General features: G+C 38.1%; 5 non-coding genes across 5 annotated transcripts; all 5 read right to left on the bottom strand.

Annotated features, from left to right (window-relative positions):
* Positions 1-1,588: 1,588 nt before the first annotated feature.
* TRNAY-AUA (transfer RNA tyrosine (anticodon AUA)) lies at positions 1,589-1,662 on the bottom strand. Its single transcript has one exon. It is a non-coding gene; the product is annotated as a tRNA-Tyr (tRNA).
* Positions 1,663-9,073: 7,411 nt separating this feature from the next.
* On the bottom strand, positions 9,074-9,147 carry TRNAS-ACU (transfer RNA serine (anticodon ACU)). The gene has a single exon. It is a non-coding gene; the product is annotated as a tRNA-Ser (tRNA).
* A 3,435-nt stretch (positions 9,148-12,582) lies between these two features.
* TRNAS-ACU (transfer RNA serine (anticodon ACU)) lies at positions 12,583-12,656 on the bottom strand. The gene has a single exon. It is a non-coding gene; the product is annotated as a tRNA-Ser (tRNA).
* Positions 12,657-14,919: 2,263 nt separating this feature from the next.
* On the bottom strand, positions 14,920-14,993 carry TRNAS-ACU (transfer RNA serine (anticodon ACU)). The gene has a single exon. It is a non-coding gene; the product is annotated as a tRNA-Ser (tRNA).
* Positions 14,994-18,427: 3,434 nt separating this feature from the next.
* On the bottom strand, positions 18,428-18,501 carry TRNAS-ACU (transfer RNA serine (anticodon ACU)). Its single transcript has one exon. It is a non-coding gene; the product is annotated as a tRNA-Ser (tRNA).
* Positions 18,502-19,854: the final 1,353 nt, after the last annotated feature.

Genomic DNA, 19,854 nt, shown 5'->3' with positions numbered 1-19,854 from the left:
CCCTAATCCTAACATTGTAATTTGCTTTAGGGCGCACCTCCAATTAGTCTAGTGTTTCTTGCTGCCTTTCCAATGAAGCAAGTTTAATTTAGTAATAGGTGAAAAACCATCCCTACAAAGGTGTTAATCAGAGACTTGGCTTTGTGGACACTTTTCAGAGAACAACTTTGTTAGCATAAAAGTAAAGCCAGAAAATGAAGAGCTGTTTAATCACTCAATTGGATTTTTTTGCCAGCATATTTCTTTTTCTCTGCAACCCACTGCTAAATTGTGCTTCCTAGCTGTTTTTATAAAATCACTGAATCAAATCTAACTCTGATTACATCAGAGAAGGCCAGGTACCCTACACCATAACAGGGGGTTTGAAATTTTGACTTGTCTACTTAAAGATCACCAAAATCTGATCACAAGGTCAATTACGTCCCTGGGTGGGATTGAACCACCAACCTTTTGGTTAATAGTCAAACACACTAACCGATTGCGCCACAGAGACACTTTGCAAAAAGTACATACTGACAAAGGCTAATAAGCATTTATCTAGAACGTTTCCTAGAAAAACTTTAAAAAGTCAATAATCTGGAGAGTTTTTGTAAGATGTTTCTTCCATCAACCAATGAAGAAACACATTGGTACTTTCCCATGATGAGTGAGTGCTTCATGATCTATTGCACTTACATGTGCAGCAGAGTACTGCAATGGAAGCATGCTGGGCCCATAACCCAGAGGTAGGCAGATTGAAACTATCCTCTGCTATATGCATTTTTTTTGTTAATTAAAGTAATCCAAAACTGGGATTGATATTTTGGTTCTTTTATTTTTACTTAAAGTACAATAACTTTTACCATTTTAATTTGTTTTAATAGTATATTGACAGTATTGTTTTCTTTCAAAAATCCACTTAATTTTCTTTACCCTATTATTAAAATGGTAATTGACAAAAACAAACTACATTGTCACCAGAAGAGCAATACAAAATGTACAAGTGATATATTAAAATCATCTTTCCAGCTTGAATTTCAATGATGCATTGGGGCAACGATTTTGTTAGCAACATCTTCACCCTTAAATAAAGATTTTCTTAATTCCTTACCTGTGTGCTAATTAGATATCACCTTGTTTTCACATTAAACAGACTTCCACATGAGAAAGCAGCAAGGATGCAGTGGCGTTAATGTTTCCTGGTGTCAACCCGTATTATTTCAGTAGACATTGAAATGAGGATGCATCTTGCTGCCTTTCCAATGAAGCAAATTTAATTTAGTAATAGGTGAAAAACCATCCCTACAAAGGTGTTAATCAGAGACTTGGCTTTGTGGACACTTTTCAGAGAACAAATTTGTTAGCATAAAAATAAAGCCAGAAAATTAAGAGCTGTTTAATCACTCAATTGGATTTTTTTACCAGCATATTTCTTTTTCTCTGCAACCCACTGCTAAATTGTGCTTCCTAGCTGTTTTTATAAAATCACTGAATCAAATCTAACTCTGATTACATCAGAGAAGGCCAGGTACCCTACACCATAAGAGGGGGTTTGAAATTTTGACTTGTCTACTTAAAGATCACCAAAATCTGATAACAAGGTCAATTACGTCCCTGGGTGGGATTGAACCACCAACCTTTTGGTTTATAGCCGTACACACTAACCGATTGCGCCACAGAGACACTTTGCAAAAGTCTATACTGACAAAGGCTAATAAGCATTCATCTAAAACGTTTCCTAGAAAAACTTTAAAAAGTCAATAATCTGGAGAGTTTTTGTAAGATGTTTCTTCCATCAACCAACGAAGAAACACATTGGTACTTTCCCATGATGAGTGAGTGCTTCAGGATCTCTTGCACTTACATGTGCAGCAGAGTACAGCAATGGAAGCATGCTGGGCCCATAACCCAGCGGTAGGCAGATTGAAACTATCCTCTGCTATATGCATTTTTTTTGTTAATTAAAGTAATCCAAAACTGGGATTGATATTTTGGCTCTTTTATTTTTACTTAAAGTACAATAACTTTTACCATTTAAATTTGTTTTAATAGTATATTGACAGTATAGTTTTCTTTAAAAAATCCACTTAATTTTCTTTACCCTATTAATAAAATGGTAATTGACAAAAACAAACTACATTGTCACCAGAAGAGCAATACAAAATGTACAAGTGATATATTAAAATCATCTTTCCAGACTTCCGGGTACGGCGCCGATGCGTGCAGCAGCAGCAGTGTGAGCTCCGTGTGCCGCCCCAGCCCGCGCTAGCCCGTACGCTGCACATAGCGTTACAGCCCGCTCCAGAACCGCTCACCTGCCTGTGGGAACACCTCTGGCACCTGATGGAGCGCTTCCTGGCCGCCCCAGAAGCGGCTAAGCCCCTCAAACAACGTCCTGCAAAAACGAAAGGGGAATCCAAGATGGCCGCCGGACAGCAGACACATCCGCAGCAGCAGCAAATACACACAGATCGTGAGTTACATTCCTCCTCTGACTCCTCTGTGAACACAGCTCTCCCTGTACATGCTGCCCCCTCTACACAGAAGTCTAATAAGACTACAGAGCAGGCTGAGGGCCCAATTACATACTCTGACATGGTAAAGGCAATTCAGGACTCCATTAATCCTATTATGGAATCTCATGCTGCCAAAGTCACACAGGCAGTGCATGACATCAAATCACAGTTTAAACAGCTTTCCAAACGGGTGCAGGCTAATGAACAGCGCCTTGGGGAGACATTTCATGACGTTGCCGATTTAAAGGAACAGTGCGCCTTTCTTCAGAAATCCCATTACCAGCTTCTTAATAAGGTCGACGATCTCGAGAATAGATCACGTCGAAATAATCTGAGGGTTGTTGGGCTACCCGAAGCCCTTAAAGGGCCAGCACTCCTTTCCTTCATACAAGACACGCTGCCAGATCTGCTTGATATCCAAGATTCCTGCACGGGTATGATTGTGGAGAGGGCCCATCGCATTGGTCCTGCAAGGCCTACGCAGGATTCCCGACCCCGAGCTGTTATTTTCCGTTGTCTAAATTACATCCACAAAGACACCATCTGGTCTGCGTCTCGCCGTAAGCGGAACTTACAATGGAACGATGTGAAGATTTTTATCTTCCAAGATTATTCGGCAGAGGTGGCCAGGGCACGACGTGAATTCACCCCACTTTGTTCCCGCCTAGCAAAAGCAAATAGAAAATTCGCTCTTATATACCCAGCACGATTACGCCTGTTCAAAGGATCTTCATTTACAGACTTCTCCACCGTGGCTGATGCGGAAGCATATCTACTGGAAGAGGAGAACGGCCGTTCCTCACTGCGCCAGCCCTCAACGGACTCGACTCCTGACTGCTAACCACGGCTATAAAATTCCTTAGCGTGGTTATCTCCTCCTTTACTGGCGATTACTCTATTACTTTGATATATCTGTTTATGTTATTGCTGTTAATCGCTAGAAGTTCTTGAAATTATTGGTGGGAGGAGACGCCTCTCTTACCGGCGTAAATGCTATGGCGGGTGCCATTTCATCATTAATCCCATTCTGAATGGGATCCTTCTTTTAAGGCGCCTTCCACCTAAAGTTTTCCACATATTATTCTAAGTTATGTTTTGTTTATGCCATATATAAGCTATGCTTATTATTTCTCAGTACCAGGGCTGGGGCAAGCCTGGAGTTCTTATCTGGTTCTCCAATTGGCGAACTATAGGTCAATTTAGATTATCTTTGTACCTGAAGTGCACTTTTGATGCTAATCCTTTGATCCATTCTTTTCTGGATCCTTTGCTTTACTTTCCCCCACTTTTTCTACCCATTGTTCTCTCCTCTCTGTGTCTTGTCCTGTTGGTTTTCTGTGTCCATGATAGCAATGTATTTTGTAGATATGATATTATCGGTTTTATTTATTGCCATGAACCATACCTTTCTTCAGCAGAATGATGACCAGTTTAAAAATTTGCACATATAATGTAGGTGGCTTCCACTCCCCCATAAAGAGGAAGAAAATCTTACTTTACTTATCTAAACTACATGTAGATGTTGCATTCCTCCAGGAGTCTCATCTCCTTCCCCCTGAGATTGACAAGCTCAATTGCCTGGGCTGGAGAGTGCTGGCGTCCGCCCCATTTACTGCCAAGGCCCGTGGGGTACTCATTTTGATTAGACGCTCCGTCCAAGTAGACCTTCACTCCTCCCAATCTGATACTGAAGGCAGATACCTCATTGTAGACGCCACTCTAGATGACTCACGCTTTCTACTGTGTAATGTATACGCCCCCAATATCGATCCCCAACCCTTTTTTCTGTCCATTGCCGCTAAACTGCACCCACACTCTCATAAACAGGTGATACTCGCAGGTGACTTTAACTCTACTGTATCCAATGCTCTTGATAGGAACACCAAATCCAGATCTAGCCGTTATACTCCCAAATATGGTTTACCATATCTAATGTCACAGCTGCACTTAGTGGACGTGTGGCGAGCCTGTCATCCGGTCGACCGTGAATACACTTGTTTATCGGCTGCTCATGGTACACTGTCGAGAATCGATTATCTGCTCATCTCGGCTTCTATGTTTACCAGGGTGCAAACTTCTGAAATTGAACCGGTGTCCTTGTCGGATCATGCGGTCTGCTGGATGGCTCTCGCCACCTTCCCCAATAGAGGCCCTGTCAGACAATGGCGCTTCCCATCCCACCTGACCAATTCCATTCAATTTAGAAATATGCTGGAGGCATCATGGGCTGACTTCACACATTGTAATATAACTGCAGAGAAGGAATCACCGCTCCTGTTCTGGCAGACGTCTAAGACAGTACTAAGAGGTGCTATCATCTCCTTCACCTCCAAACATAAGAAAGACACACAAGCTCTGTACCTTGATGCTCAATCTAAACTTACTGACGCCTACCAAGCGTTCACGCAGTCCCCCACCCCAATTACCAGAAAACTCTACCATGAACAGAAATCCCTTTTTGACAAACTCTTAACCCAAACCGAATCTAAATTAACATTTATGTCTCAATGTAGATTTCATAAATTCGGCAATCGATCTAGTCGATTGCTTTCAAATCTCCTGAAAGGTCAACATCCCCCAACACTTATCCATGCTCTAACTAGGGCTGACGGCACTGTGGTACATGATTGTGACCAGGTGTCTGAGGTTCTGCAGTCTTTTTATTCCTCACTATATTCTGAACCCTCTATTGATTACCAACAACAACACTCTTTCTGGTCTTCCCTTACGCTTCCCTCTCTATCTTCTACCTCATCCCAACCCCTACTGAACCCCATTACTGAGGAGGAGGTGCTCCATGCAATTCACTGTTTGAAACCAAACAAAACCCCTGGACCTGACGGTCTAACCAATGAATACTATAAAATACTGGCCCCTCAATTGGTCAAACCCCTTTGTAAACTATTCAACTTGCTGTTGTCCGGAACACCTCCTCCACTATACTTCAACGCTGCGATTCTAAAAATCCTCCATAAACCAGGGAGAAACCCCCTGCTTCCCAGTTCATATAGACCTATATCCTTATTGAATACGGATTACAAGATATATACCAAGATCTTGGCAGACCGGGTAAAGCTTCTCTTGCCCTCTCTGATCCAGGAAGACCAGACAGGGTTTATTTGGGGGCGCCACTCTACGGTGAATGTGCGTAAGATACTGACTGTCATGCAGTGGTTGGAGACCTCGGGAGACCAGAACCCCTATGCCCTTCTCTCCCTTGATGCTGAGAAGGCTTTTGACCTAGTCACATGGGATCACCTTTTTGACACCATGCACAGGTTTGGATTCCCGGAGGCCTTCATCCATGCAGTACGTCTTCTCTATCATGACTCTTCCTCTCAAATCCTCTCTAACAATTATATGTCCTCTCCCATCCCCCTCCATAGAGGGACCAGACAAGGTTGCCCCCTTTCACCTCTTCTATTTGCTATAGCTATAGAACCCCTAGCCACTGCACTGCGCATGTCTCTAGAATATACTGGTATTGGTGTTGGGTCGACTGAAGTGAAACTCAGTCTATTTGCCGATGACATGCTTTTATTTATCTCTAACCCCCAATTTTCCATCCCTGCTATAAAGCACATTATAGATAATTTTAGCTCTTTCTCGGGATTTCGCGTGAACTATGACAAGTCACGCCTCCTCCCTCTAGGCCCTGGTCACTCCACAAACCTTCTATCCCCCACGCTGACACAATTCACAATTTGCCGCTCTCCACTTAAATACTTAGGCATCATGATTCCCCCTAATCTGGACGCCCTATACTCTGCTAATTTCCACCAGATATACTCCTCGGCGGAGAAATTATTGAACGGATGGATGGATTTACCTCTATCATTGTCTGGTAGGGTAGTGGTTATTAAAAGCTTTATTTTCCCCAAATTATCCTATGTCCTCCAAATGCTTCCCTTGCAACTTTCCAAGTCAGATATCCAACGATTTGACTCCCTGTTTACAAGATTTATCTGGGCAAAAAAGAAATCTAGGGTATCCCGCCATATTTTGCGACTGCCGAGGCCGGAGGGTGGTTTTGGGATGCCAGACATCTCTGCTTTTTCAAATGCAGCTATGTATCGATACATGGTGGATTGGTTTTCTGGTGGTTCCGTATATACTCTCCCCAACATAGAGGAACACCTTTTCCATCCTTTCTCCCCAGCTGCTCTCCTTCATGCACCTACCTCACTGATTCCTTCCCATATAAAATCCAACATACTCTTTCATGACACTTATAAAGCCTGGAAATCTATCAATAAACGATTGCACAGGAATTCCTCTAACTCCCCTTACACCACCTTTTGGGGCAACCCACAATTTCCTCCTGGTTTGGACGGCCGTGCTTACTTGACGTGGAAAGAGAAGGGCATCTCGTGCATTCGAGATATCTTTGACCCTGGGGGTAAGCTCTACTCTTTCTCTGCATTATCAGATAGATATGGTCTACCCAACTCCCAATTTTATATGTACCTCCAATCCCGTCATTTTGCACAGTCGTTACCACCTGGAATGGCCCTTGATACGGCCATTGACCCTCTTACCCCTCTCTTGCGTTTTAATCTGACCATAGGATATAGGCTGCGTAATTTATATTCTATTCTCATAGACTCAGGGAAAACACCCTTGCAAAGTGCTCTCCACTCGCGCTGGCAGCGGGACATACCTGATTTCCCGGCTATGTCGGTACTTATGTCCAAACTGTCCCCCACATTTAAATATTTAAAATCCGCAGCTTTGCAGGAAACGCACCTCAAATTCTTAAATAGAGCCTACATCTCCCCGAAACAGCATTCCTATTTCACCCTGGCCTCTACGGGTCGATGTTTTAAATGTGGGATGGCTGAGGCCACATACTATCATAACTTCTGGGACTGCAGGAAAATAAGAACTTTCTGGGACAAACTGATAAACCATGTTAATGATATCTTTTCAGTTCGAATCACCAAGCTCCCTACCGCATGTCTATTTTACTGCTTTTCAGATTGGGACCTGGGACCACACAAACAGAAGATTATACCTGCCCTGACAGTTATCCTCACTATCGCTAAAAAATTAATCCTCACCCATTGGTTACACAGACAACCTCCATCTATTACAGAAATGAGAACCTCTCTGCTAAACAACATATTTTACGAGCGACAGGCTCTAGTACCGGATATAGAGTCAGGGGCCCCTAGATTCTATAGGAAATGGGAAACTGTTATACAAAGCTTTGATAATGCCACTCAGCTCAGAATCCAGAAAATTTTCGAACCCACCACTTGGTATTTGTATAGACAGATTGATTAATGTTATTAACTATGTTAAGCTTGAAATGTGTTGAGCCGGTAAATAATGTCTACTTATCGCAGTCCACAGGACATATATCCAACCTGACAACCTTATGGTATGGTTTTCCCTTTAGAGAACGATGCTGTATGTTGTCCTGTCTTCATGTCTTGTCCACCCCCCCCCCTTCCCTTCCATCTCCCACCCCCTCTCTTTCTTTCTTTCTCCTCTCATTTCTCTTCCCTCTACAATCTATACGAATTCGATTTTTCTACCTAACCAATCTTCTTTATAAAATAGAAAATTATTTGAAGAAGGGTTATTATCTCTTCACTTTCTGTTTTCTTTCTCCTTGTCTGTAGTGGTCTCTCAGCTGCTAAGGGTCTATATGGTCAGATACTGAGGCTTATTACAAGTCTTTACTTCCACTAGATACCTTCATGTCTCTTTAATACCAGATCTCACATTTCACTAAGCAAAATGGTAACCCTAGACAATAGGAGTGGAATATATCCTATAGATATCATTTATTACCAAATTCTTACATGTACTATATGTAATTATGCATGTATTTTCCACATACCGAGACTTTCTTGTATGACCCTGACCTACCTCGTATTTCTGTTATTTGTACCTCTCCACTATGAATCCAGACATGGAATTTTGTACATCTATCTCTACCTTTCTTCAATAAACATTGTTTTGAAAAAAAAAATCATCTTTCCAGCTTGAATTTCAATGATGCATTGGGGCAACGATTTTGTGAGAAGCATTTTCACCCTTAAATAAAGATTTTCTTAATCCCTTACCTGTGTGCTAATTAGATATCACCTTGTTTTCACATTAAACAGACTTCTACATGAGAAAGCAGCAAGGATGCAGTGGCGGTAATGTTTCCTGGTGTCAACCTGTATTATTTCAGTAGACATTGAAATGAAGATGCATCTTGCTGCCTTTCCAATGAAGCAAGTTTAATTTAGTAATAGGTGAAAAACCATCCATACAAAGGTGTTAATCAGAGACTTGGCTTTGTGGACACTTTTCAGAGAACAAATTTGTTAGCATAAAAATAAAGCCAGAAAATGAAGAGCTGTTTAAATCACTCAATTGTTTTTTTTTTTTTTGCCAGCATATTTCTTTTTCTCTGCAACCCACTGCTAAATTGTGCTTCCTATCTGTTTTTATAAAATCACTGAATCAAATCTAACTCTGATTACATCAGAGAAGGCCAGGTACCCTACACCATAACAGGGAGTTTGAAATTTTGACTTGTCTACTTAAAGATCACCAAAATCTGATAACAATGTCAATTACGTCCCTGGGTGGGATTGAACCACCAACCTTTCGGTTAGTAGCCAGACACACTAACCGATTGCGCCACAGAGACACTTTGTAAAAATTACATACTGACAAAGGCTAATAAGCATACATCTAGAACGTTTCCTAGAAAAACTTTAAAAAGTCAATAATCTGGAGAGTTTTTGTAAGATGTTTCTTCCATCAACCAACGAAGAAACACATTGGTACTTTCCCATGATGAGTGAGTGCTTCAGGATCTCTTCCACTTACATGTGCAGCAGAGTACTGCAATGGAAGCATGCTGGGCCCATAACCCAGAGGTAGGCAGATTGAAACTATCCTTTGCTATATGCATTTTTTGTTGTTGATTTAAGTAATCAAAACTGGGATTGATATTTTTGCTCTTTTATTTTTACTTAAAGTACAATAACTTTTACCATTTTAATTTGTTTTAATAGTATATTGAAAGTATTGTTTTCTTTTAAAAATCCACTTAATTTTCTTTACCCTATTATTAAAATGGTAATTGACAAAAACAAACTACATTGTCACCAGAAGAGCAATACAAAATGTACAAGTGATATATTAAAATCATCTTTCCAGCTTGAATTTCAATGATGCATTGGGGCAACGATTTTGTGAGAAACATTTTCACCCTTAAATAAAGATTTTCTTAATTCCTTACCTGTGTGCTAATTAGATATCACCTTGTTTTCACATTAAACAGACTTCCACATGAGAAAGCAGCAAGGATGCAGTGGCGTTAATGTTTCCTGGTGTCAACCTGTATTATTTCAGTAGACATTGAAATGAGGATGCATCTTGCTGCCTTTCCAATGAAGCAAGTTTAATTTAGTAATAGGTGAAAAACCATCCTTACAAAGGTGTTAATCAGAGACTTGGCTTTGTGGACACTTTTCAGAGAACAAATTTGTTAGCATAAAAATAAAGCCAGAAAATGAAGAGCTGTTTAATCACTCAATTGGATTTTTTTGCCAGCATATTTCTTTTTCTCTGCAACCCACTGCTAAATTGTGCTTCCTAGCTGTTTTAATAAAATCACTGAATCAAATCTAACTCTGATTACATCAGAGAAGGCCAGGTACCCTACACCATAAGAGGGGGTTTGAAATTTTGACTTGTCTACTTAAAGATCACCAAAATCTGATAACAAGGTCAATTACGTCCCTGGGTGGGATTGAACCACCAACCTTTTGGTTAATAGCCGTGCACACTAACTGATTGCGCCACAGTGACACTTTGCAAAAGTCCATACTGACAAAGGCTAATAAGCATTCATCTAAAACGTTTCCTAGAAAAACTTTAAAAAGTCAATAATCTGGAGAGTTTTTGTAAGATGTTTCTTCCATCAACCAACGAAGAAACACATTGGTACTTTCCCATGATGAGTGAGTGCTTCATGATCTCTTGCACTTACATGTGCAGCAGAGTACAGCAATGGAAGCATGCTGGGCCCATAACCCAGCGGTAGGCAGATTGAAACTATCCTCTGCTATATGCATTTTTTTTTTGTTAATTAAAGTAATCCAAAACTGGGATTGATATTTTGGCTCTTTTATTTTTACTTAAAGTACAATAACTTTTACCATTTTAATTTGTTTTAATAGTATATTGACAGTATTGTTTTCTTTCAAAAATCCACTTAATTTTCTTTACCCTATTATTAAAATGGTAATTGACAAAAACAAACTACATTGTCACCAGAAGAGCAATACAAAATGTACAAGTGATATATTAAAATCATCTTTCCAGCTTGAATTTCAATGATGCATTGGGGCAACGATTTTGTGAGAAACATCTTCACCCTTAAATAAAGATTTTCTTAATTCCTTACCTGTGTGCTAATTAGATATCACCTTGTTTTCACATTAAACAGACTTCCACATGAGAAAGCAGCAAGGACACAGTGGCGTTAATGTTTCCTGGTGTCAACCTGTATTATTTCAGTAGACATTGAAATGAGGATGTATCTTGCTGCCTTTCCAATGAAGCAAGTTTAATTTAGTAATAGGTGAAAAACCATCCCTACAAAGGTGTTAATCAGAGACTTGGCTTTGTGGACACTTTTCAAAGAACAAATTTGTTAGCATAAAAATAAAGCCAGAAAATGAAGAGCTGTTTAATCACTCAATTGGATTTTTTTTGCCAGCATATTTCTTTTTCTCTGCAACCCACTGCTAAAGTGTGCTTCCTAGCTGTTTTTATAAAATCACTGAATCAAATCTAACTCTGATTACATCAGAGAAGGCCAGGTACCCTACACCATAACAGGGGGTTTGAAATTTTGACTTGTCTACTTAAAGATCACCAAAATCTGATAACAAGGTCAATTACGTCCCTGGTTGGAATTGAACCACCAACCTTTTGGTTAGTAGCCGGACACACTAACCGATTGCGCCACAGAGACACTTTGCAAAAAGTACATACTGACAAAGTCTAATAAGCATACATCTAGAACGTTTCCTAGAAAAACTTTAAAAAGTCAATAATCTGGAGAGTTTTTGTAAGATGTTTCTTCCATCAACCAATGAAGAAACACATTGGTACTTTCCCATGATGAGTGAGTGCTTCATGATCTCTTGCACTTACATGTGCAGCAGAGTACTGCAATGGAAGCATGCTGGGCCCATTACCCAGAGGTAGGCAGATTGAAACTATCCTCTGCTATATGCATTTTTTTTGTTAATTAAAGTAATCAAAACTGGGATTGATATTTTTGCTCTTTTATTTTTACTTAAAGTACAATAACTTTTACCATTTTAATTTGTTTTAATAGTATATTGACAGTATAGTTTTCTTTAAAAAATCCACTTAATTTTCTTTACCCTATTATTAAAAGGGTAATTGACAAAAACAAACTACATTGTCACCAGAAGAGCAATACAAAATGTACAAGTGATATATTAAAATCATCTTTCCAGCTTGAATTTCAATGATGCATTGGGGCAACGATTTTGTGAGAAACATCTTCACCCTTAAATAAAGATTTTCTTAATTCCTTACCTGTGTGCTAATTAGATATCACCTTGTTTTCACATTAAACAGACTGCTACATGAGAAAGCAGCAAGGATGCAGTGGCGTTAATGTTTCCTGGTGTCAACCTGTATTATTTCAGTAGACATTGAAATGAGGATGCATCTTGCTGCCTTTCCAATGAAGCAAGTTTAATTTAGTAATAGGTGAAAAACCATCCCTACAAAGGTGTTAATCAGAGACTTGGCTTTGTGGACACTTTTCAGAGAACAAATTTGTTAGCATAAAAATAAAGCCAGAAAATGAAGAGCTGTTTAATCACTCAATTGGATTTTTTTTGCCAGCATATTTCTTTTTCTCTGCAACCCACTGCTAAATTGTGCTTCCTAGCTGTTTTTATAAAATCAATTAATCAAATCTAACTCTGATTACATCAGAGAAGGCCAGGTACCCTACACCATAACAGGGGGTTTGAAATGTTGACTTGTCTACTTAAAGATCACCAAAACTTGATAACAAGGTCAATTACGTCCCTGGGTGGGATTGAACCACCAACCTTTTGGTTAGTAGCCGGACACACTAACCGATTGCGCCACAGAGACACTTTGCAAAAAGTACATACTGACAAAGGCTAATAAGCATACATCTAGAACGTTTCCTAGAAAAACTTTAAAAAGTCAATAATCTGGAGAGTTTTTGTAAGATGTTTCTTCCATCAACCAACGAAGAAACACATTGGTACTTTCCCATGATGACTGAGTGCTTCAGGATCTCTTGCACTTACATGTGCAGCAGAGTACTGCAATGGAAGCATGCTGGGCCCATAACCCAGAGGTAGGCAGATTGAAACTATCCTTTGCTATATGCATTTTTTTTTGTTAATTTAAGTAATCAAAACTGGGATTGATATTTTTGCTCTTTTATTTTTACTTAAAGTACAATAACTTTTACCATTTTAATTTGTTTTAATAGTATATTGACAGTATAGTTTTCTTTAAAAAATCCACTTAATTTTCTTTACCCTATTATTAAAAGGGTAATTGACAAAAACAAACTACATTGTCACCAGAAGAGCAATACAAAATGTACAAGTGATATATTAAAATCATCTTTCCAGCTTGAATTTCAATGATGCATTGGGGCAACGATTTTGTGAGAAACATTTTCACCCTTAAATAAAGATTTTCTTAATTCCTTACCTGTGTGCTAATTAGATATCACCTTGTTTTCACATTAAACAGACTTCCACATGAGAAAGCAGCAAGGATGCAGTGGCGTTAATGTTTCCTGGTGTCAACCTGTATTATTTCAGTAGACATTGAAATGAGGATGCATCTTGCTGCCTTTCCAATGAAGCAAGTTTAATTTAGTAATAGGTGAAAAACCATCCTTACAAAGGTGTTAATCAGAGACTTGGCTTTGTGGACACTTTTCAGAGAACAAATTTGTTAGCATAAAAATAAAGCCAGAAAATGAAGAGCTGTTTAATCACTCAATTGGATTTTTTTGCCAGCATATTTCTTTTTCTCTGCAACCCACTGCTAAATTGTGCTTCCTAGCTGTTTTTATAAAATCACTGAATCAAATCTAACTCTGATTACATCAGAGAAGGCCAGGTACCCTACACCATAAGAGGGGGTTTGAAATTTTGACTTGTCTACTTAAAGATCACCAAAATCTGATAACAAGGTCAATTACGTCCCTGGGTGGGATTGAACCACCAACCTTTTGGTTAATAGCCGTGCACACTAACTGATTGCGCCACAGTGACACTTTGCAAAAGTCCATACTGACAAAGGCTAATAAGCATTCATCTAAAACGTTTCCTAGAAAAACTTTAAAAAGTCAATAATCTGGAGAGTTTTTGTAAGATGTTTCTTCCATCAACCAACGAAGAAACACATTGGTACTTTCCCATGATGAGTGAGTGCTTCATGATCTCTTGCACTTACATGTGCAGCAGAGTACTGCAATGGAAGCATGCTGGGCCCATTACCCAGAGGTAGGCAGATTGAAACTATCCTCTGCTATATGCATTTTTTTTGTTAATTAAAGTAATCAAAACTGGGATTGATATTTTTGCTCTTTTATTTTTACTTAAAGTACAATAACTTTTACCATTTTAATTTGTTTTAATAGTATATTGACAGTATAGTTTTCTTTAAAAAATCCACTTAATTTTCTTTACCCTATTATTAAAAGGGTAATTGACAAAAACAAACTACATTGTCACCAGAAGAGCAATACAAAATGTACAAGTGATATATTAAAATCATCTTTCCAGCTTGAATTTCAATGATGCATTGGGGCAACGATTTTGTGAGAAACATCTTCACCCTTAAATAAAGATTTTCTTAATTCCTTACCTGTGTGCTAATTAGATATCACCTTGTTTTCACATTAAACAGACTGCTACATGAGAAAGCAGCAAGGATGCAGTGGCGTTAATGTTTCCTGGTGTCAACCTGTATTATTTCAGTAGACATTGAAATGAGGATGTATCTTGCTGCCTTTCCAATGAAGCAAGTTTAATTTAGTAATAGGTGAAAAACCATCCCTACAAAGGTGTTAATCAGAGACTTGGCTTTGTGGACACTTTTCAGAGAACAAATTTGTTAGCATAAAAATAAAGCCAGAAAATGAAGAGCTGTTTAATCACTCAATTGGATTTTTTTTGCCAGCATATTTCTTTTCCTCTGCAACCCACTGCTAAATTGTGCTTCCTAGCTGTTTTTATAAAATCAATTAATCAAATCTAACTCTGATTACATCAGAGAAGGCCAGGTACCCTACACCATAACAGGGGGTTTGAAATGTTGACTTGTCTACTTAAAGATCACCAAAACTTGATAACAAGGTCAATTACGTCCCTGGGTGGGATTGAACCACCAACCTTTTGGTTAGTAGCCGGACACACTAACCGATTGCGCCACAGAGACACTTTGCAAAAAGTACATACTGACAAAGGCTAATAAGCATACATCTAGAACGTTTCCTAGAAAAACTTTAAAAAGTCAATAATCTGGAGAGTTTTTGTAAGATGTTTCTTCCATCAACCAACGAAGAAACACATTGGTACTTTCCCATGATGACTGAGTGCTTCAGGATCTCTTGCACTTACATGTGCAGCAGAGTACTGCAATGGAAGCATGCTGGGCCCATAACCCAGAGGTAGGCAGATTGAAACTATCCTTTGCTATATGCATTTTTTTTTGTTAATTTAAGTAATCAAAACTGGGATTGATATTTTTGCTCTTTTATTTTTACTTAAAGTACAATAACTTTTACCATTTTAATTTGTTTTAATAGTATATTGACAGTATAGTTTTCTTTAAAAAATCCACTTAATTTTCTTTACCCTATTATTAAAAGGGTAATTGACAAAAACAAACTACATTGTCACCAGAAGAGCAATACAAAATGTACAAGTGATATATTAAAATCATCTTTCCAGCTTGAATTTCAATGATGCATTGGGGCAACGATTTTGTGAGAAACATTTTCACCCTTAAATAAAGATTTTCTTAATTCCTTACCTATGTGCTAATTAGATATCACCTTGTTTTCACATTAAACAGACTTCCACATGAGAAAGCAGCAAGGATGCAGTGGCGTTAATGTTTCCTGGTGTCAACCTGTATTATTTCAGTAGACATTGAAATGAGGATGCATCTTGCTGCCTTTCCAATGAAGCAAGTTTAATTTAGTAATAGGTGAAAAACCATCCTTACAAAGGTGTTAATCAGAGACTTGGCTTTGTGGACACTTTTCAGAGAACAAATTTGTTAGCATAAAAATAAAGCCAGAAAATGAAGAGCTGTTTAATCACTCAATTGGATTTTTTTGCCAGCATATTTCTTTTTCTCTGCAACCCACTGCTAAATTGTGCTTCCTAGCTGTTTTTATAAAATCACTGAATCAAATCTAACTCTGATTACATCAGAGAAGGCCAGGTACCCTACACCATAAGAGGGGGTTTGAAATTTTGACTTGTCTACTTAAAGATCACCAAAATCTGATAACAAGGTCAATTACGTCCCTGGGTGGGATTGAACCACCAACCTTTTGGTTAATAGCCGTGCACACTAACTGATTGCGCCACAGTGACACTTTGCAAAAGTCCATACTGACAAAGGCTAATAAGCATTCATCTAAAACGTTTCCTAGAAAAACTTTAAAAAGTCAATAATCTGGAGAGTTTTTGTAAGATGTTTCTTCCATCAACCAACGAAGAAACACATTGGTACTTTCCCATGATGAGTGAGTGCTTCATGATCTCTTGCACTTACATGTGCAGCAGAGTACAGCAATGGAAGCATGCTGGGCCCATAACCCAGCGGTAGGCAGATTGAAACTATCCTCTGCTATATGCATTTTTTTTTGTTAATTAAAGTAATCCAAAACTGGGATTGATATTTTGGCTCTTTTATTTTTACTTAAAGTACAATAACTTTTACCATTTTAATTTGTTTTAATAGTATATTGACAGTATTGTTTTCTTTCAAAAATCCACTTAATTTTCTTTACCCTATTATTAAAATGGTAATTGACAAAAACAAACTACATTGTCACCAGAAGAGCAATACAAAATGTACAAGTGATTTATTAAAATCATCTTTCCAGCTTGAATTTCAATGATGCATTGGGGCAACGATTTTGTGAGAAACATCTTCACCCTTAAATAAAGATTTTCTTAATTCCTTACCTGTGTGCTAATTAGATATCACCTTGTTTTCACATTAAACAGACTTCCACATGAGAAAGCAGCAAGGACACAGTGGCGTTAATGTTTCCTGGTGTCAACCTGTATTATTTCAGTAGACATTGAAATGAGGATGTATCTTGCTGCCTTTCCAATGAAGCAAGTTTAATTTAGTAATAGGTGAAAAACCATCCCTACAAAGGTGTTAATCAGAGACTTGGCTTTGTGGACACTTTTCAAAGAACAAATTTGTTAGCATAAAAATAAAGCCAGAAAATGAAGAGCTGTTTAATCACTCAATTGGATTTTTTTTGCCAGCATATTTCTTTTTCTCTGCAACCCACTGCTAAAGTGTGCTTCCTAGCTGTTTTTATAAAATCACTGAATCAAATCTAACTCTGATTACATCAGAGAAGGCCAGGTACCCTACACCATAACAGGGAGTTTGAAATTTTGACTTGTCTACTTAAAGATCACCAAAATCTGATAACAAGGTCAATTACGTCCCTGGTTGGAATTGAACCACCAACCTTTTGGTTAGTAGCCGGACACACTAACCAATTGCGCCACAGAGACACTTTGCAAAAAGTACATACTGACAAAGTCTAATAAGCATACATCTAGAACGTTTCCTAGAAAAACTTTAAAAAGTCAATAATCTGGAGAGTTTTTGTAAGATGTTTCTTCCATCAACCAATGAAGAAACACATTGGTACTTTCCCATGATGAGTGAGTGCTTCATGATCTCTTGCACTTACATGTGCAGCAGAGTACTGCAATGGAAGCATGCTGGGCCCATTACTCAGAGGTAGGCAGATTGAAACTATCCTCTGCTATATGCATTTTTTTTGTTAATTAAAGTAATCAAAACTGGGATTGATATTTTTGCTCTTTTATTTTTACTTAAAGTACAATAACTTTTACCATTTTAATTTGTTTTAATAGTATATTGACAGTATAGTTTTCTTTAAAAAATCCACTTAATTTTCTTTACCCTATTATTAAAAGGGTAATTGACAAAAACAAACTACATTGTCACCAGAAGAGCAATACAAAATGTACAAGTGATATATTAAAATCATCTTTCCAGCTTGAATTTCAATGATGCATTGGGGCAACGATTTTGTGAGAAACATCTTCACCCTTAAATAAAGATTTTCTTAATTCCTTACCTGTGTGCTAATTAGATATCACCTTGTTTTCACATTAAACAGACTGCTACATGAGAAAGCAGCAAGGATGCAGTGGCGTTAATGTTTCCTGGTGTCAACCTGTATTATTTCAGTAGACATTGAAATGAGGATGCATCTTGCTGCCTTTCCAATGAAGCAAGTTTAATTTAGTAATAGGTGAAAAACCATCCCTACAAAGGTGTTAATCAGAGACTTGGCTTTGTGGACACTTTTCAGAGAACAAATTTGTTAGCATAAAAATAAAGCCAGAAAATGATGAGCTGTTTAATCACTCAATTGGATTTTTTTTGCCAGCATATTTCTTTTTCTCTGCAACCCACTGCTAAATTGTGCTTCCTAGCTGTTTTTATAAAATCAATGAATCAAATCTAACTCTGATTACATCAGAGAAGGCCAGGTACCCTACACCATAACAGGGGGTTTGAAATGTTGACTTGTCTACTTAAAGATCACCAAAACTTGATAACAAGGTCAATTACGTCCCTGGGTGGGATTGAACCACCAACCTTTTGGTTAGTAGCCGGACACACTAACCGATTGCGCCACAGAGACACTTTGCAAAAAGTACATACTGACAAAGGCTAATAAGCATACATCTAGAACGTTTCCTAGAAAAACTTTAAAAAGTCAATAATCTGGAGAGTTTTTGTAAGATGTTTCTTCCATCAACCAACGAAGAAACACATTGGTACTTTCCCATGATGACTGAGTGCTTCAGGATCTCTTGCACTTACATGTGCAGCAGAGTACTGCAATGGAAGCATGCTGGGCCCATAACCCAGAGGTAGGCAGATTGAAACTATCCTTTGCTATATGCATTTTTTTTTGTTAATTTAAGTAATCAAAACTGGGATTGATATTTTTGCTCTTTTATTTTTACTTAAAGTACAATAACTTTTACCATTTTAATTTGTTTTAATAGTATATTGACAGTATAGTTTTCTTTAAAAAATCCACTTAATTTTCTTTACCCTATTATTAAAATGGTAATTGACAAAAACAAACTACATTGTCACCAGAAGAGCAATACAAAATGTACAAGTGATATATTAAAATCATCTTTCCTGCTTGAATTTCAATGATGCATTGGGGCAACGATTTTGTGAGAAACATCTTCACCCTTAAATAAAGATTTTCTTAATTCCTTACCTGTGTGCTAATTAGATATCACCTTGTTTTCACATTAAACAGACTTCTTCATGAGAAAGCAGCAAGGATGCAGTGGCGTTAATGTTTCCTGGTGTCAACCTGTATTATTTCTGTAGACATTGAAATGAGGATGCATCTTGCTGCCTTTCCAATGAAGCAAGTTTAATTTAGTAATAGGTGAAAAACCATCCCTACAAAGGTGTTAATCAGAGACTTGGCTTTGTGGACACTTTTCAGAGAACAAATTTGTTAGCATAAAAATAAAGCCAGAAAATGAAGAGCTGTTTAATCACTCAATTGGATTTTTTTGCCAGCATATTTCTTTTTCTCTGCAACCCACTGCTAAATTGTGCTTCCTAGCTGTTTTTATAAAATCACTGAATAAAATCTAACTCTGATTACATCAGAGAAGGCCAGGTACCCTACACCATAAGAGGGGGTTTGAAATGTTGACTTGTCTACTTAAAGATCACCAAAATCTGATAACAATGTCAATTACGTCCCTGGGTGGGATTGAACCACCAACCTTTTGGTTAATAGCCGTGCACACTAACTGATTGCGCCACAGTGACACTTTGCAAAAGTCCGTACTGACAAAGGCTAATAAGCATTCATCTAAAACGTTTCCTAGAAAAACTTTAAAAAGTCAATAATCTGGAGAGTTTTTGTAAGATGTTTCTTCCATCAACCAACGAAGAAACACATTGGTACTTTCCCATGATGAGTGAGTGCTTCATGATCTCTTGCACTTACATG

Source organism: Pseudophryne corroboree, chromosome 8, assembly GCF_028390025.1.
Source record: "Pseudophryne corroboree isolate aPseCor3 chromosome 8, aPseCor3.hap2, whole genome shotgun sequence".
Classification (NCBI taxonomy): Eukaryota; Metazoa; Chordata; class Amphibia; order Anura; family Myobatrachidae; genus Pseudophryne; species Pseudophryne corroboree.
The sequence above is the reverse complement of the archived record's forward strand: the minus strand, read 5'-3'. Positions and strand labels throughout refer to the sequence as shown.